Here is an 18,656-nt window from a genome sequence, read left to right on the forward strand (position 1 = left end):
AATCTGAATGTATAAAAAATTACATTTGAATAGGCTACATTTTGAAACTTGAAGGTTTAAAAAAAAAAAAAAAAAAAACATATGTATATTCTATTACTGTTGGAAAATATATTTCTTTCAACCACACTGTTTACTACATACAGTACATTTACAATGTGTTTTGAGTAAATCTTTTGTCAGATGGTTTTTATTTTTATTTTTTTATTTTGCTGTTTGGGCCACTGTAGGTACATATCCCTGGAGGTTGCCATGTTTGTTTGACATCATACACCTGGATCTTGGCAAATCTGCATTTCCATATGAGTTTCCAAGTTGTAAATTCAACTTTTTCAAGAAGGAAGTTAGAAATTTCAACTACTGAATTTGAGTGGAACATATGGCTTTTAGCTATCTACACTGTTATGACACTAGCTGAGGTCATCCATGCTCTTAGAGATCAACCTCCCGTATTTTCTTTTGTAATAGATATTAGAGCACACGCAGTATTCAGGAGGATGGGCAGCGGGGAGGAAATAATGGGGGAGTAATGAACAGGAACCAGGAAGTGTGCTATGTAATGATGCGCCCCACTGCTCAAAAGTGGCCTTTCTTTCTGCCGAACAGGCTCAAACTGTGCCGGCACGCTCCAAACAGCAGAGCCGCACAAACCACCCAGCTGATTCTGTCAAGGGCATCAGATTAACTTAACGATAGCAGAGAGAAAATGCTGGGGAATGAGAACAGGGCACGGAGGAACGGGTGTGGTATTATAATGAGACACTCACTGCGATCATCCATTCTTTTAGTGGCTGGTTTCTTATTTTAGTTTCCAAAACAATTCATATTATACTCTGCTTTTTGAGCTGCATGGAAGGCTAAGCATTGTTTTATTGTTTTAAAAGTCTGTACCACCAGTGAAAATGCTTATATTTTGAATTTGTCACAATTAACAATTCATAAATAATATTACCAGCATAACAGTTTGTCTGCCATAGTGGGGTGCAAAAGTCTGCACAACTAGTGAAAATGTCACAAGTAAAAAAATCTGAATTTCTTAGTATTTGGTACAGTACAGTACCTTTTGGTTTAATGACAGCAAGCATTTGAGCTGGCATGGACTCCACAAGTTTGTGCAAGAACTAATGATTCATGTTATCCCAGCATTAATGAGCATTTTGTGGGCTTCAGTGAAAGCAAGGATATCTAAGGAAAAAAGGTGTTTATGTTTTTTGGTCAATGTCACAAATGTTCTTATTTCATTAGTGACAAATAATTCTGAAATATATCTTATTTTACTTCACAAAGTGGCCTAAAATCCTTTGTTTATTTTAAGGTTTCAGTTAGATTTTGAATTTCGGTTTTTGAATGTGGCATTTATGTATATACAAAGGAGAAAGCGTTACATAGGAATATTGATTCTTTAATCATTAGACAGAAGCTGACACTTTCCACATTTTTTCAGTGACAAAATCCACTTTTGTGGCTCTTCAGGAATTGTTTTATATATATATATATATATATATATATATATATATATATATATATATATAAATTTTCCTTGCTGAATTTAAGCTGAATCGAAATTCATCTTTGACACTGTGATTCTAGGCTTAGCCCCCCAAAACACTATAAGATATGTGCATTTAATGAATTCTACAGTGTTGCTTTTTTTTTTTTTTTTTTTTTAACTGTTAACATCATTCAAGCTTGCTAGCTAATATTCATTTAAAATATTGTCACTTTCTAGAATAAACACTTAAAAATGTATAAACCTAATCCGCTTGAAGAATATAGACAAACCATATATCTTTGTAACTGTCTGGTCATTTTTTTTTTCTCCATTTACAGTTTTTCACAATTGCTAAGACACATTTCTTGAAAACTTCACCCATTTTCTGACAACTTTAAACACCAAACCAAACTATATTCACAAAACCCCTGACTCTTCTGGCAAAATCAAACAATCGCCTTAAAACCATTTCATCTGTGCTCAGAATCAAACAGTGCTTTCAGATCATACACACAGCCAGTCAATATACTGAATATAAACACTACAGAGCATTCATTGGACACTACATCAAAAATGGAAAACACAGTGTCCAGAGTATGTAGTTACAGAATTTATTTTATTGTACTGTACATAGTAAATGCATTTTGCAATTAAAAAGTATAGTAATCACAACTTAGTACAGTGAATATTCTGTACACTCTAAGTACTGCAAGTAATACAGTATTGAATGTCTGTATATTCAGCACTTGCATACTGTAAAAATACAGTAGTCCAACTGCAAAAGCCCAAAGAACAAATAAAACTCTGAAAATGAGACGCTGTTGATTCCGTCAAAGTTTACATTGTCTTCAACAACTCTTTGCTGTATTCCACGCAGTCGGATGGCATTGTTTTGAATGACCATATCAACGAGAGCCTCTTGCTGTTGGGAGAACATAGCAGTCCTTCCACCCTCATGTGGTAGTCTTACAATTCTATTAAAAGGGAAAATGCACTTACAAACATATACATACAGTGTACAGTACATACAGTAAATGTAAATTGTTGTATGGTAAGAAATGTTTTCTTTTTTTCCCCAGTCCCCTTTCTATTGACAACATTATGCACTGAATCAAATGTATAATATACAGTAAACTTTCAATGACCAAAATACAGTAAATAGAAACAATTACCTGTTCTCTTTTCTGAATGTCCTGATTATGGTGGCCACAGAGAATCTGCTCAAATTGGGTTGTACTGTTTGCTTCCCTCATTGTCATTCCATAAACAAGAACATTGTATATCACAGTTAACCGAATTTCATCTGAAATTACTGTTCTTGGTCTTGTTCTTCCTCGTCCTCGTACTCTTCCTCCTCTGCCTCTCAGATTGTTTAGGGGGGGCTGAGAATTAATTTAGTGAGGCTGAAGCCCCCCAAAGGGTCTAGCAATGCCAATGATTGATACTCAGAGTGTTCTACAAAGAATTCAGAAGACATTTTCTCTTATAAACAAAATAATGATGTCATTCTCCCGAGCATAGGAGAGGTGGGTGGAAGAGCAGAAAATTAGAATGTGAATAAAGAGACAAGGAAGAGGTGTGTGTGTGTCCAGGTATTCCCTATGTTGTGGGGACCAAATGTCCCCACAAGGATAGTAAAATCTGAGATTTTTGACGTTGTGGGGACAATCAGTCGGTCCCCATGAGGAAAACAGCTTATAAATCATACTAAATGTTGTTTTAAGAAAATGTAAAAATGCAGAAAGTTTTCTGTGCTGTTAGGTTTAGGGGTAAGGTTAGGGGATATATTATAAAGTTTGTACAGTGTAAAAACCATTATGTCTATGTAGAGTCCTCATAAAACATGAAAACCCAACATGTGTGTGTGTGTGTGTGACAGAGAGAGAGAGAGAGAGAGAGAGAGAGAGAGAGTTGAGTGGGGACGAGCAGGAGAGAGACCAGGCCAGTGGAATTCTGGCCTGGTAATGAAAATGACATCCTGAGAGCCTGGTAGTGTTGCTACATCGAGAGCAACCATCAGAGGATAATATCCTGCTGAGTACACACATAATTTATTATTGCAATCTAATGACCTCTTCAAATGAGTTCCAATGGAACTCATAAGCTACTTTGATGAAGATCGGCCAAGACAATAAAGAAACTGAGAGTGGAAAAGAAAAAAGAAAGAAGTGACTGAAAAAGGAGTAGAACTGTTTGTGTGGAAGTAGATTGAGCTTGTAATGCTTCCATTTGGGTGAATCAGACGTACAAAGGGGTCCAAAAGACCACACTGAGTGTCTGGGATTAAAAATGTAACTTAAACCTTAAATTTAAAATTGAATTTCCACACTAGTTTTAGGTTACTAATCAAATGAGCAAATGTGTGACATTGGCCATGTTAACTCCTTTGTATAAAATATCAAATTTCCTCGCTTCCATTAAACCAGTCAAGATGATACTTTAATTTTCCAATCAACAACATCAAGTCGGGGTAACATGGATCACCACGTTTTGCACAAACTTGAGTGCATTCCGTCATTAAAGCAAAAAGGGACATACCACATACACTATATTGCCAAAAGTATTCGCTCACCCATCCAAATAATTGAATTCAGGTGTTCCAATCACTTCCATGGCCACAGGTGTATAAAATGAAGCACCTAGGCATGCAGACTGCTTCTACAAACATTTGTGAAAGAATGGGCCGCTCTCAGGAGCTCAGTGAATTCCAGCGTGGTACTGTGATAGGATGCCACCTGTGCAACAAGTCCAGTCGTGAAATTTCCTCGCTACTAAATATTCCACAGTCAACTGTCAGTGGTATTATAACAAAGTGGAAGCGATTGGGAATGACAGCAACTCAGCCACGAAGTGGTAGGCCACGTAAAATGACAGAGCGGGGTCAGTGGATGCTGAGGCGCATGGTGTGCAGAGGTCGCCAACTTTCTGCAGAGTCAATCGCTACAGACCTCCAGAGTTCATGTGGCCTTCAGATTAGCTCAAGAATAGTGCATAGAGAGCTTCATGGAATGGGTTTCCATGGCCGAGCAGCTGCATCCAAGCCATACATCACCAAGTGCAATGCAAAGCGTCGGATGCAGTGGTGTAAAGCACGCCGCCACTGGACTCTAGAGCAGTGGAGACGTGTTCTCTGGAGTGACGAGTCTGGGTTTGGTGGTTGCCAGGAGAACGTACTTGTCTGACTGCATTGTGCCAGCTGTGAAGTTTGGTGGAGGGGGGATTATGGTGTGGGGTTGTTTTTCAGGAGCTGGGCTTGGCCCCTTAGTTCCAGTGAAAGGAACTCTGAATGCTTCAGCATACCAAGAGATTTTGGACAATTCCATGCTCCCAACTTTGTGGGAACAGTTTGGGGATGGCCCCTTCCTGTTCCAACATGACTGCGCACCAGTGCACAAAGCAAGGTCCATAAAGACATGGATGAGGGAGTTTGGTGTGGAAGAACTTGACTGGCCTGCACAGAGTCCTGACCTCAACCTGATAGAGCACCTTTGGGATGAATTAGAGCGAAGACTGCGAGCCAGGCCTTCTCGTCCAACATCAGTGTCTGACCTCACAAATGCGCTTCTGGAAGAATGGTCAAAAATTCCCATAAACACACTCCTTATCCTTGTGGAAAGCCTTCCCAGAAGAGTTGAAGCTGTTATAGCTGCAAAGGGTGGGCCGACGTCATATTAAACCCTATGGATTAAGAATGGGATGTCACTTAAGTTCATATGCGTCTAAAGGCAGATAAGCGAATACTTTTGGCAATATAGTGTACCAAGAAATTTGGATATTCATGTCTATTTTTTTATTTTATTTTATTAAACCTTTTACTCAAATTGGTTGGCTGGTAATAATGTTATTTATTTATAAAAATGTGAATAAAAGAAAAAGTATTTTCACTATTGGTCTCTGACATTTGTACCCCACTTTTTTTTTTTTTTTTTTTGTTTTTTTTTCATGAATACATTTCATACATAGATCTGATGCATGGTTTGAACATGATGCAAGAGGTTGATAATAAAGATCAGGGACCTCATGCATAAAACTTTGCATGGGTTTCATCATAAGAGATTTCATATACACTACCGTTCAAATGTTTTAGGGTCACTTACTCATTCTTTATTTTATTTTTTTATTTTTTCACATTTAAGAATAATAGTAAAGTCATCACAACTATGGAATAATAGAAATGGAAATATAGGAATTATGTTGTGACTAAAAAAATCCAAAATAAATCAAAACTATGTTATATTTTAGCATCTTTAAAGTGGCCACACTTTGCCTAGATTTTGCAGAAATGTACTTTTGGCATTTTCTCAACCAACATCTTGAGGTATCACCCTTGGATGCTTTTTAAACAGTATTGAAGGATCTACATGCTGGGCACTTAGTGGCTGCTTTTCTTCATTATTCAGTCCAAGTCATCCACTTCAAAAACTTTTTTTTTTTTTTTTTTTTTTTTTTTTAAATAAGATTTTAGTTTTGTAATTAAATCAATTAATATGTTGGCACAATTATATTTTTGTCTACAAAACTAATTTCAAACATTTAAGCATACGCCTTCAGATCAAAAGGTTTTTAAGATCATGAGAAACATTTCAGGCAAGTGACCGCAAACTTTTGAATGGTAGTGTATGTGGTCCGCAGTGGGTGGATGGTGCATTCTATGACAATTTATCTTGTTATAAATCCTAATGTGTTTGCGGGAAATAGTGTACACTCTTTTCAACACCCATTTTGTGTATACATACCATTTATACAAAAAGCTCCAGGTCTTTATACACTTCAGACATGTAACATATCAGTCACAAACCGGTTAATGTTCACACACATTTTTTTCTCTTATGTCCATTGTTTTACAAAACCATGTTCCAACAAAGAGGCTGTTTGGAAAGAGTAACTGCTCTTTAATGTTTGATCATAGTGAAATACATTGACTGATAGTGTGTGCATACCCAGTGCCCAGAACTTATCTCTGCCATTTCTGTTTCTTTCTGCTTGACTGGGTGTGATGCACATGCACAGACTTGGAAGCGGTATGTAAAAAATAAAAAAATAAAAATTACCAGGATTTAGCTCAACTGTATCCCATCTATAAAGTTCCCATCACCCTGAGCAGTTTTCCTCCCCGAAGCTGTGTGCTATACCTAAATTAAGTTGCAGGGGTAAATTTACCAGCATCTCAACATGGCACGGAAACATTATTAAAATCACCATGCTACACTAATGCCATGTCATAGCTTATCTCCCTGTAAAACTCTTGCAGCGGATGCAGTGGATATCAGCTGCTAAGCAGAGGCAACAAAAAGATTTCCCCCCTGGCTGCTTTTACCATTTGTCATTTGACATCTTTGTCAGCATATTAATTAGAATTTTCACCCTGGCTAAGTCATCACAGATCCTTTGTACCGAAAAGTCAATCCAAATTAGGAGCTGCAGAAGTGGAGATGACTTAATGTTGGAAGCAAAAAGTCTATACGTACACAGTAAAATTGAGAGAGTAAATAGTGGAAAGCAGAAGTACTTAGTAAACATCACTCAATCCTCCCAAGCTTGGCTTTGAATTTTTTGTTCTCACTGTACAGTTCCGACAGGGTCAAGGACAGCCTCTTTCCAGAGTGCAGTGTTAGTTCGTCCTGCGTAGAAAACCAAATCTCACTGTGTGCAGGGGGAGATTTCTACCCTGCCTCTAGTCCCTCTGGAGTTCAGTCAACTACTTATGCCTTAGTGTATTTTCTGTCATATTGCTCCCAGCGTTCCAGCGCCCATCTGCCAATAACATGCCTTTATTCTTGAGAGATAGCATGCCTTTAATCTGTGCTCTGAAAAAAAACTAAAGCTAGGATTAAAAGTGAAATTTCCAATCAACTACTTTATACACTGGATGAAGCTGAGTCAGGTTATTTAATTGTTATTTGGAGGATCAGGTTACACAGTGTAGTGACTTTCTTACTGTGTGTTTCCATCCAACGTTTAGCAACAGTTACATGTAGAAAATGTGTAATATTTCCAGTGGAGAGTCACACAGGGGGTGCAAGGAATTCCAACCATCTGCGGATGCTTAATTTTCGGATCCAATCTGAGCTTCTGAATGAAATTACATTTTATCCAGCTAATAGGGTATTTTGAGTCACAGAAACTGTGACTCAAAATCACCTCGGGACTTGAGTCTGTAGCTAGTGCTGAAGCGGTCTCATATGCATCAACCCGAGGGGGAGAACCACCGCCAAGGATGGCATATGTCCCAGGAGCCTTTGAAATTGTTTCACTGGCACCGCTACCTTCTGCCTGAAGGAGAAAAGAGATGCTCTGCACAGGGGAGAGCTTGCTCTTCTTGAGCTACAGGTGGCGCTCTTGGACCACAAGAGTGGACATCGTTTGGCCCAGGGTGCGCGCCATGACTTTTGTTGCCCGTAAGGTGAGGTTGGTCACAGTACGCAATTCCTGCATCAGCCCTGAGTCGGTTCTACCCTTGTGCAGATCTTTCAGCACCTTGGTCTGGTGGACCTGCAGGATGGCTATGGCATGCAGGGCGGAAGCGGCTTGTCCCGCGGCCTTGTAAGCCTTCGTCATTAATGAGGAAGAGAACTTACAGGCCTTGGAAGGGAGCCTTGGTCAGTCGCACCAGGTGGCTGCACCCTGCGGGTATAAATGCACCGCTACGGCATGCTCTATCTGCAGGAGCTCAACATATCCCTTAGCCGCTACGCCGTCAAGGGTAGTTAGGATGGACGAGCCCGCGAAGCATGTACGGGTAGAAAAAGTTGCCTTCCACAAATTCGTTAGCTCCTCGTGCACTTCCGGGAAGAAAGGCACCGGAGCGGGGGGTGGCCGTGAGTCGAATGCTCAGGGTAGGGTGGAGGGTTCCACTTCAGCCCAATGTTCGCTGCCACCCAGGCAAGCACGGCTGCCATCTCAGCGTCCACCTCATCCTGTGCTCTACCATCCGTGGGCGGGAGCTCAGAAGATTCGTCCACTTCCGACAGCAGAAGACCACCCTCCGGTGCTGCGACCAAAAGCTCATCCTTTTCACGTGCCATGAACGACACATTAAATCTGAGTCCACCTGAGGTGGACCGCCCGTATCGCTCAACAGCTCTTCCGGATAGAACGAGCATGCTGGGGGATGGGAGGTATGCGGGGGTTGAGCCGGCGAAAATGCTCTCATATCCACATCCAGATCGCCCACGGTGCTTGCAGACCCGGCCAGCTGAGCATCAGCCCAGGACGGAACAGGTCAGGGAGCAGCCACGGTGGCTCCTTGCTTCATGAAGAAGGAAGTGAGCCGCGACCGCAACGTTCTGATGAGCATGTTCTCGCATTGAGAACATAACCCTTCCACAAAAGCTGCCTAGGTGTGCTGGTGCCCCAAACACTTGAGACAGATTTCATGGCTGTCCGGAGGGGAGAGATAACAGCCACATCCAGTAGCGCAAACACGGAAGGACATCTTTAAAAAGATGCCTAGCGTTTACACAAGCTCTTTTATAAGGAAATATACTCTTTTAGCACCCGCGGACTCAGCCACCGAAGCGCCCAGGGGAAGCACAACACTCGACCATGCAAGGGTAACCACTGATATGCGGCATAAAATCCAGCAGTGTAAGCAAAAGGTGAGAGGACGAACACAGCATGCATTCGGCTACGAAGAAAAAAATCTGAATGAGTGGTGCACACCATCTCCTTTTATACCCGTATGTCCGGGGGCAGAGAGTGGCATGCAAATTCCACTCGCCAATTCTCATTGGCCTTTGCTATTGTAAGCAAAGGTGATTGGGGCTCTAAAGATTGAACCCCTAGTGTCACTACATCGACACAATGTCGAGTGAGCGACAGACAGGGAACACATATTACACTTATTCACTAAACTGGAAAACACTCAGGGCTATAAATTATAAAATGAGATATGATTAATTCTAGATTTATATACCCAATTCTCACATGTGGGTCAAACTCCACATATGCAATCCATATGCATCCTTCAAAAATTATCCAAAACAAACACTCAATTTTAGCATACTACTCTCCTGAACACATATTTAATGCAATTTATCAGCATTTTGTGAACATTTTTATATTTACCCAAAGAATTATCAACCAATGAACTCTCTTGCACAATGTATGTTTTCACGTTTCTAACGAGAGAGAGTGCCGGAAAGCGGGTGTTGCAAAACATCATGGTTACTTGCGTAACCTCCGTTCCCTGATGGAGGGAACGAGACGTTGTGTCGATGTAGTGACACTAGGGGTCACTCTTGGGAGCCTGAGACACCTCTGGTCTTTGATAAAAGACCAATGAAAATTGGCGAGTGGTATTTGCATGCCACTCCCCCAGACATACGGGTTTAAAAGGAGCTGGTATGCAACCACTCATTCAGGTTTTATGCTGAGGAGCCGATATAAGGTCCGGCCATTTCAGCGGGTAGTTCAGCGTTGTGGCAGGAGGGACCAAAGTCTCGTTCCCTCCATCAGGGAACAGAGGTTACACCAGTAACCATGACATTCCCTATCTGTCACTCACTCGACGTTGCTGTCGATGTAGTGACACTAGGGGTCCCTATACAAAACGCCACAAGGCTGAACGGTGTTGCGTGAACTGGCGGTGTGTGGTGGGCAGAATTGCTGTGTGCCTCATAGCCAGCACACCAGGTCAACACGTAACCTCCCCCAACACAGTAATGAGTGTCGAACGGCCCTTTTTGGGGACAAGTCGACTACCCAAAGATAGAGACAGGCTTAACCCAGTCGTGGCCTCTTTTCCCCTTCTCTTTTTCCACTCCCTAAAAAAGAAGGGGGATTATTCGACTGGGCCGTCAGGTCTAGTTGGGGGGTGTCCCTCCCAAGGGGAGGACACCGCGGAGACCACACCTCGCCCCAAGAGAGGGGGGTATTTTTAAGTGGAAAAATACGTCACATGGTCTTTTCAACCATGTGGAGAGCCTTCAAGGTAGATCCTGCCCAATGGGGGAGGAGTTACTACAAACATGGAGACTGGGGCAGAGGGGCTCTGCCCAAGGAAGACGCAGTTTGCCAGCAGGGAAACAAACTAGAGGAAGATATAGATCGCATGGGGTTTAGCCTTACAGGGAACCACCACATGCGGAGCACCTACCCCAGAACAGGGCTCTTAGTTAGCGCGTGTACTGGGCCAGCAGTGAGTCTCTCCGAAAACTCGACTGCCACAGGGCTCAGAGGAAGTCAACCAAGGAACAAATTTTTTGAACACTACTGGGAATTAACGGCGCACGTCTTCAGCTCAAAAGGAGGTGGAAGGCGCTGTGTGCAAGCGATACACCCGGTCGGCTATCCCGGGCTTATCCACTTGTGTTGCGTGCCACTACCTGGGACGAAACCGGTTCCACAGGTTGTAGAACCTTGCAAAGGTGTTGGGTGTTGCCCAGCCCGCTGCTCTGCAAATGTCTGTTAGAGAGGCACCTCTGGCCAGGGCCCAAGAAGCCGCTACACCACGGGTAGAATGGGCTCGTAGCCCTACCGGGGGCGGCATGTTTTGGGCGAGATATGCAATGGTTATGGCGTCAACGAGCCAGTGGGCGATCCTCTGCTTGGAGACAGCGCTTCCTTTCTGCTGTGCACCAAAGCAGACAAAGAACTGCTCAGAGACTCTAAAGCTCTGCGTACGATCCAAATAGATGTGTAAAGCATGCACTGGACACAGCAACGACAGGGCTGGGTCTGCCTCCTCCTGGGGCAGCGCTTGTAGGTTCACCACCTGGTCCCTAAAAGGAGTGGTGGGAACCTTGGGCACATAGCCTGGTCGGGGTCTCAGGATCACGTGAGAATAGCCCGGACCGAACTCCAGGCACGTTTCGCTGACAGAAAACGCTTGCAGGTCACCTACCCTCTTGATGGAAGTGAGTGCAGTCAGGAGGGCAGACTTCAAGGAGAGTGCCTTAAGCTCGGCTGACTGCAAAGGCTCAAAGGGGGCTTTCTGTAGACCCTGAAGAACTACAGAGAGATCCCATGAGGGAACGAGGGGCGGTCTGGAGGGATACAGCCTCCTGGTGCCTCTTAGGAACCTGATGGTCAGGTCGTGCTTCTCTAAGGACTTGCCGTCAACTGCGTCATGGTGTGCTGCTATGGCAACTACGTACACCTTCAAGGTGGAAGGGCACAGCCTCCCTTCCAGCCTCTCCTGCAGGAAGGAAAGCACTGATCCGACTGCGCATCTCTGGGGGTCTTCGTGTCGAGAAGAACACCACTTAGCAAATAGACGCCACTTAAAGGCATACAGGCGCCTCGTAGAGGGGGCCCTAGCCTGAGTGATCGTGTCTACCACCGCGGGTGGTAGGCCACTTAGGTCTTCCACGTCCCGTCCAGGGACCAGACATGGAGATTCCATAGGTCTGGGTGCGGGTGCCAGAGGGTGCCCCGTCCCTGAGAAAGAAGGTCCTTCCTCAGGGGAATTTGCCAGGGGGGAGCTGTCACGAGGAGCGTGAGGTCTGAGAACCACATCTGGGTGGGCCAGTAGGGTGCTACCAGGATGACCTGCTCCTCATCCTCCCTGACCTTGCACAGGGTCTGTGCAAGCAGGCTCACTGGGGGAAATGCATATTTGCAAATGCCAGGGGGCCAGCTGTGTGCCAGCGCATCTATGCCGAGGGGAGCCTCGGTGAGGGCGTACCAGAGCGGGCAGTGGGAGGATTCTTGGGAGGCGAACAGGTCCACCTGTGCCCGACCGAATCGACTCCAAATCAGCTGGACCACCTGAGGGTGCAGTCTCCACTCTCCCCTGAGGGAAACCTGCTGTGACAGCGCGTCTGCTGTAGTGTTGAGGTTGCCCGGGATGTGAGTGGCTCGCAGAGACTTGAGGTGTTGCCGACTCTGGAGGAGGAGACGGCGGGTGAGTTGTGACATACAGCGAGAGCGCAGACTGCCTTGGCGGTTAACGTATGCTACCGCTGCCATCCTGTCCGTCTGAACTAGCACGTGCTTGCCCTGGATCAACTGCCGGAACCTTCGCAGGGCAAGCAGAATTGCAGGTAACTCGAGGCAGTTGATGTGCCAACGCAGTCGCAGACCCGTCCAGAGGCCGGCGGCTGTAAAAGTAGACGTAAAAGTACGCATCCTTCAGGTCTACTGCCGCAAACCAATCTTGATGCCGGACGCTCGCTAGAATGCGTCTTTGCGTCAGCATCTTGAACAGGAGTCTGTGTAAAGCCCGGTTCAGTACTCGCAGGTCCAAGATTGGCTGCAACCCACCACCTTTTTTCGGTACGATGAAGTAGGGGCTGTGAAACCCTTTCTTCATCTCGGCTGGAGGGATGCGCCCTTCCATAGGAGGATAGCGATCTCTGCGTGCAGGGTAACAGCGTTTTCGCCCTTGACCAAGGTGAAGTGAATACCGCTGAACCTGGGCGGGCACCTGGTGAACTGAATCACATAGCCGCTGCGATGGATTGGGAAGCGCAAGCCATGCGTCCAAATTCCGCGTGAGGGGGACCAAGGGGACAACGTCATCGGACGTACCGGCAGGTGGGGTCTCGCGGCGGGGCAGAGCGTGAGGTGCCACAGCACGTCGTGGCCGTGCTGAGTCTAGGGATATCGAAGCACTTACCTGGCTCCTTGTGACCACCCCCGGAACAGCCTGAGACGGGGGAGGAAGAGGCCTGTCCTCGTAACCCGTGGAGGCTGCCACATCAGTGGAAAGGGCACTGCTGGAGTGCCAATCCTGCAAGAAAAAGCCAGTGGACGGTCATCGTGGTGACGACCGTACACACCAGGTATGTGACCCAGGGAGGAAGGAAGCCGCTCTTTTGCTGAACTGTTGGGTACCGCAGCCACTTGGGCGTACGGTGAAATCAAACAAAAAGGCAACAAAAGATTTTCCACCCGGTCCTCCACCGGGGGATGGAGTGGTCTTTCTACCAGCTCCACGTGAGTGGGTTGCCCGTCTCAGGGGCGCTTCGAGGACCTCCATGGGTTCTTCGGTGCCGGCTGTGAGACAGGTGACGTCGGCTTCCTGCGGTGGGCTCCACGCCGGGGCCGGGCCAGAGGGGCGGGCTGCGGTGGAGCCGGTGCAGTCACCGCAGGGGGACGCCCTTGGCGACGAGCAGATGGAGTGCGGGATCTTGAGCCGCACCGGGGCAGGATGTGCCAGATTGCTTCCGTCTGCTGCTTTACCGTCGAGAACTGCTAAGCAAAGTCCTCAACGGTGTCGCCGAATAGGCCCACCTGGGAAATGGGGGCAGCAAGGAACCATGTCTTGTCGGCCTCGCCCATCTTGACCAGGTTGAGCCACAGGTGGTGCTCCTGGACCACTAGTGTGGCCATCGTCCGCCCGGGAGACCGCGCCGTGACCTTCGTTGCCCAGAGGGCGAGGTCGGTCGCCGAGCGCAGTTCCTGCATCATTCCCAGGGCGGAACTACCCTCGTGAAGTTCCTTTTGCGCCTTGGCGGTCTTGCAGGAGAGCCATGACATGCTTGGCGGAGGCGGCTTGTCAAGTGGCACCGTAGGGCTTGGCCGTCAGAGATGACGTAAACCTACAGGCCTTGGATGGGAGCTTTGGGCACCCGTGCCAGGTGGCGGAGCTTTGCGGGTATAGGTGCACCGTGAGTGCCTTTATCCACCGGGGATTGCCGAATAGCCCTTTACCGCCCCACCATCGAAGGTAGTGAGGGCGGAGAAGCTGAAAGATCAGGACCGGGCAATAAAAAGTGCCTCCCACGACCTTGTCAGCTCTTCATGCACTTCCGGGAAGAAATGAACGGGAGCAGGGTGTGGCTTTGAGCGGCGCCGCGAGCCCAGGAACCAATCATCGAGCCGCGAGGGTTCAGGGGAGAGCGGAGGGTTCCACTCTAGCCCGATGCTCACGGCTGCCCAGGAAAGCATGTCATCATCTCCGCATCAGCCTGTGACTGGGCGACCGCACCCGAAGGGATGAGCCCAGCTGAGGCTTCCGCGTCCGACTGGAGGAGCCCACTCTCCGATGCTGCGCTAGAGAGTTCATCACCGAATAAGAGGTCGAATTCGCCGTGAGATGAGCCGGCAGACTCATCCAGAAGCCCAATCTGGGTAGATGAGCATGCTGGGGAATGGGAGGTCTGCAGCGGGATACCCGGTGGAGGCGGTCCCATTGGGGTCCCCAAATCGCCCCCAGTGCTAGCCGCGCTGGCCTCATACCCATGGGTAGAAGGACCGAGGCAGGGAGCCTCTGGGGTGGCTTACTTTCTTACGAAGGTAAGCCGCGACCGCATCGTTGCCATGGACATGTTCTCGCAATGAGTACATGACCCATCCATGAACGCTGTCTCCGCGTGAGCAGTGCCCAGACATGGAAGACAGTGATCGTGACCATCAGAAGGCAAGAGATAACGAGCGCAACCAGGAATAACACACAAAGGAAAGGCATCTTTAAAAAGATGCGTCTTTAAAAAGACGTTCCGTGTGTGCCGCTCTGTTAGAGAAATATACTCTTATTTCTGCCGAAGAGCCCAGGGGCATTCTCTGCAGTGCACTAGTGCAGAAGAGGGAGAAGCTGCTGAAATGTGCCGTCAGATCCAGCAGAGGTGAATGAACAGTCGTGGGAATTCAGCTCAGTGAGTATGACCGTTTGGCTCCGAAGAGAAAATCTGAATGAGTGGTTGCATACCAGCTCCTTTTATACCCGTATGTCCGGGGGAGTGGCATGCAAATACCACTTGCCAATTTTCATTGGCCTTTTATCAAAGACCAGAGGTGTCTCGGGCTCCCAAGAGTGACCTCTAGTGTCACTACATCGACACAACGTCGAGTGAGTGACAAATAGTCACAAATAGAGTTATTTGAATTTTTAGATAACAGTTTACTTAGCATGCATGGCATTAAGCATTTGTAGCAAATTAGCTTAAAAGGGAATTATTTATAATTAATTATAAGTGGTTATACTTAATAATAAATATTTAGATTAGATCTTAGAATTAACCGTAGCAGAATCGATATTACAATTACTTGATCTGTCCGTCCAGCGAGCAGACAATATAATTATTTATCAACTCTTGGAAGATTACTTTCCTGGCCAAGGAACAATAGTCTTCCTACTTATACAGTGCTAGCAGTAGTTTAGCATGTAGCAAGGAGCAACATTCAGTGACTTTGAATTGTGAGCGGAACACAGAGACAATCAATCGTGAATATAAGGGATTTAATAAATGAAACTATAACTAACATACAAACAAACTAAGCAAAACATACATATATAGAATGAAGGAATGTAAGGAAAAGAGAGAGAGAAGAGCAGAGAATGGCAGTATTTCAAGGGTTTTAAAACTCTCAGTTAACCACAACCTAAATGAGAATCATCAGAGGCACAATACACCTTAAAAGGGGTTCAAACTTAAACGCGCATCTAATCAGTTGTAAATGGTTACTTGCATTGGTTTGTTGCTGAATAAGAGTCTTGATGCGGTAGACGAGGTTCTCGATGATTTCTTTAGGAGTGAGTTGAAGAAGTCCACAGGAAATCCACAAAGTTACTTGAAGGTAAACACTGCCAGAAGGTTAAACTCAAGAGAGAGTTTTGGAGTGGGTTGGTCTCAAGAAGAAGAAGTTTTGAGTGATGATTAGTCTGCGCTCTGGAGTTTTGATAGTTCATTGCCGCACCCATTTTGTGGGTGGAGTGGCCAATCAGAGGCATGCATTTTGAGTGGGAGAAACATCCTTTGTCTCCGTTTATGGCCCATTCGCATTTTATTGCTGATCTGGACCGCTAGTGCAGCTTTTAATTCAAAACATAGTAAGAATTGTTCGATGCATTTCACGATCACATGGTGTACATTATTGTGTGAGAAATAAAGGGAAGATCATTTTGATACCAAGAAGGTAACCTCCAGACGATATTAAAGCAGAGATACACTCATACACTTGAATATAGGCATTTAACGTCTAACTAATACAAGTAAAGGGTTTTAACCAAGTTAATATAATAGGGGAATATACATACAACACATGCATATAGCAGATACATTTATAACTGCTTACTATGGCCTAAATAGAGAAAATGTCTTTAGGTGTGTGTGTGACGTGTATTGGAATTACTGGAGACAGACAACTGCTCTGGTGCCTGGCACGGGGGGGGGGTCACCCATTATGGTGGAATGTGTTTGAAGCTTGATGGAGACACTTCAGAGGAGACCTGTTTTAGCATCCTTTTGATAGTGATAAAGACCATCTGCAATTTAGCACCCATATAAATGTAAACGTGGAGACCAGGTCAGTAATTTATATGCAAATGTCAAAAAGCTAAAAGGTTTTTCTTCAAACAAAGTTTTTTTCAAACGAAGTGTAATTAGCCATCACTGATCTTACACAGACGTTACACATTATTGCTGTTAAAATATTCTTACTGCATTGTTTTATTTTATTTGTACAATCCAATTTGTATCTAATTGTTATTGTCAAAGAAAGAATAAAACAAAATTAAAACAAGATATTGAAAAACTGGTTCAGCATATTGGTTATTGTACACTTAAAGTAAACATACAACATACTTGGAATCAGCCATGTAAGAACTTATCAGGGTCTACAGTATGTACAGTATAAAACACAGCTTGATTTTCCTAAATCAGTTTTCTCCTTTAAGCAGACAAGCCTATGCCAGTATCCCACACTGCCCTCCATCTTTCAAAATCATCCTCTTCACTGAAATGCATTAGTGGAATGGCTTTTGCTAAATTAGAAATGCATTTTAATAAAGACTAATGAGGTCTTCAGAGATTTTGTGTTGAGGAGGGAGCGAAGAGCTACGTGTGCATGCTGCACTCTTTTGTTTACAATATAGTTAGAGCACATATAATTGTTGCTTCATTTAGGGGGTAAATGTCACACTTTGTCAGTGTCCCTGGTTCTCTCTCTGTCTCATAATGGAAAAAAAGTGATTGCTTTTTAGCAGTTCTGGAGACAGAGACACCCATCTGCAGTGTGTTTCACTGTAATTTCTTTGTTCGTTACATCTTAGGGGACAAACCGGTGTAGTGATGAGAGGCATTGACATGCTTTGGGCAGTGTAAGCCAGTGTGTATGTGTGTATTTAAAGGAGGGAGAGGTATGATAGCTAAACTGCCACACTTACACACTGGTCTGCTTTCAGTGCAGATGGTTTGAGTCTTCTCCGTAACAAGCTTCCCCTCTGCTCCGCTCATATATCCTGTAGCCATACACCATGCTGTGATTCCTCATTCCTTTGCCCCACTTTTGAGGACGCACACACAAACACACTTATCTGGCTCATCATGACAAACACTCTCCTCTATGATTTATTAGAACACTTGAATGGACTGGTAATTTGTAAACACACTCGACTTCTTTATAACAGTGGCTGTTGTAGTGCTGGGGGTTTATTGTTTATTATTTAAAAGTAAGGGATGTGTAGGTGTGCTGTTATGGATAATCAGCCAAGTTGTCTTCACTTTGAGGTTAGAAGAAAACAAAATGTTATGTTGATATGAAGAGTACAGGAAGCATACATTTTCTTTCTTTCTCTTTCTTTCTTTCTTTTTTGCTTGCTTGCTTGCTTTTATATGTTAATTCTAAAAAAAGAATGGAAGTATCGTAATTAAGGTCACAGACTGACCAAGATAACTAAATTCTCATTGGCCACAATAAATATTTGGACTCTTAAGACACACATTTAAATTGTAGCCATTGGTTGTAAAGAAACAACACAGGATACAAAAATATATTTTGGGGGTTTTATTCTAATGGATGATTAAAATAAATAAATAAATAAATAAAATAAAATAGCAGTCGATGGAGCAGTATTGTGTGTGTGTGTGTGTGTGTGTGTGTGTGTGTGTGTATATATATATATATATATACATTTGTGCTCAAATGTTTGCATACCCTTGGAGAATTGGTAATATATGTACCATTATTTAAAAAAAAAAAACAAAACACATTTCTTTTATTTCTTATGGGATTCATATTCAGCTGTAGGTTATAAAAGAAAGGCACAATCATAAAACAAAACATGGCAACAAATAAAAAAATTAAATGACCCCTGTTCAAAAGTCTGCATACCCTTAGTTCTTAATACTGTGTATTGCCCCCTTTAGCATCAATGACAGCATGCAGTCTTTTGTAATAGTTGTCTATGAGGCCCCAAATTCTTGCAGGTGGTATAGCTGCCCATTTGTCTTGGCAAAATGCCTCCAGGTCATGCAAAGTCTTTGGTCGTCTTGCATGAACC

At 44.6% G+C, this 18,656-nt stretch overlaps 1 protein-coding gene across 5 annotated transcripts in view; it reads left to right on the forward strand.

Moving 5' to 3' along the window:
• Positions 1-18,656, forward strand: part of LOC127441377 (astrotactin-1-like) — a 502,716-nt gene that overhangs the window by 390,431 nt on the left and 93,629 nt on the right. The gene's annotated exons all lie outside the window — the stretch shown is intronic.

Source organism: Myxocyprinus asiaticus, chromosome 5 (genome assembly GCF_019703515.2).
Source record: "Myxocyprinus asiaticus isolate MX2 ecotype Aquarium Trade chromosome 5, UBuf_Myxa_2, whole genome shotgun sequence".
In the NCBI taxonomy this organism is placed as follows: Eukaryota; Metazoa; Chordata; class Actinopteri; order Cypriniformes; family Catostomidae; genus Myxocyprinus; species Myxocyprinus asiaticus.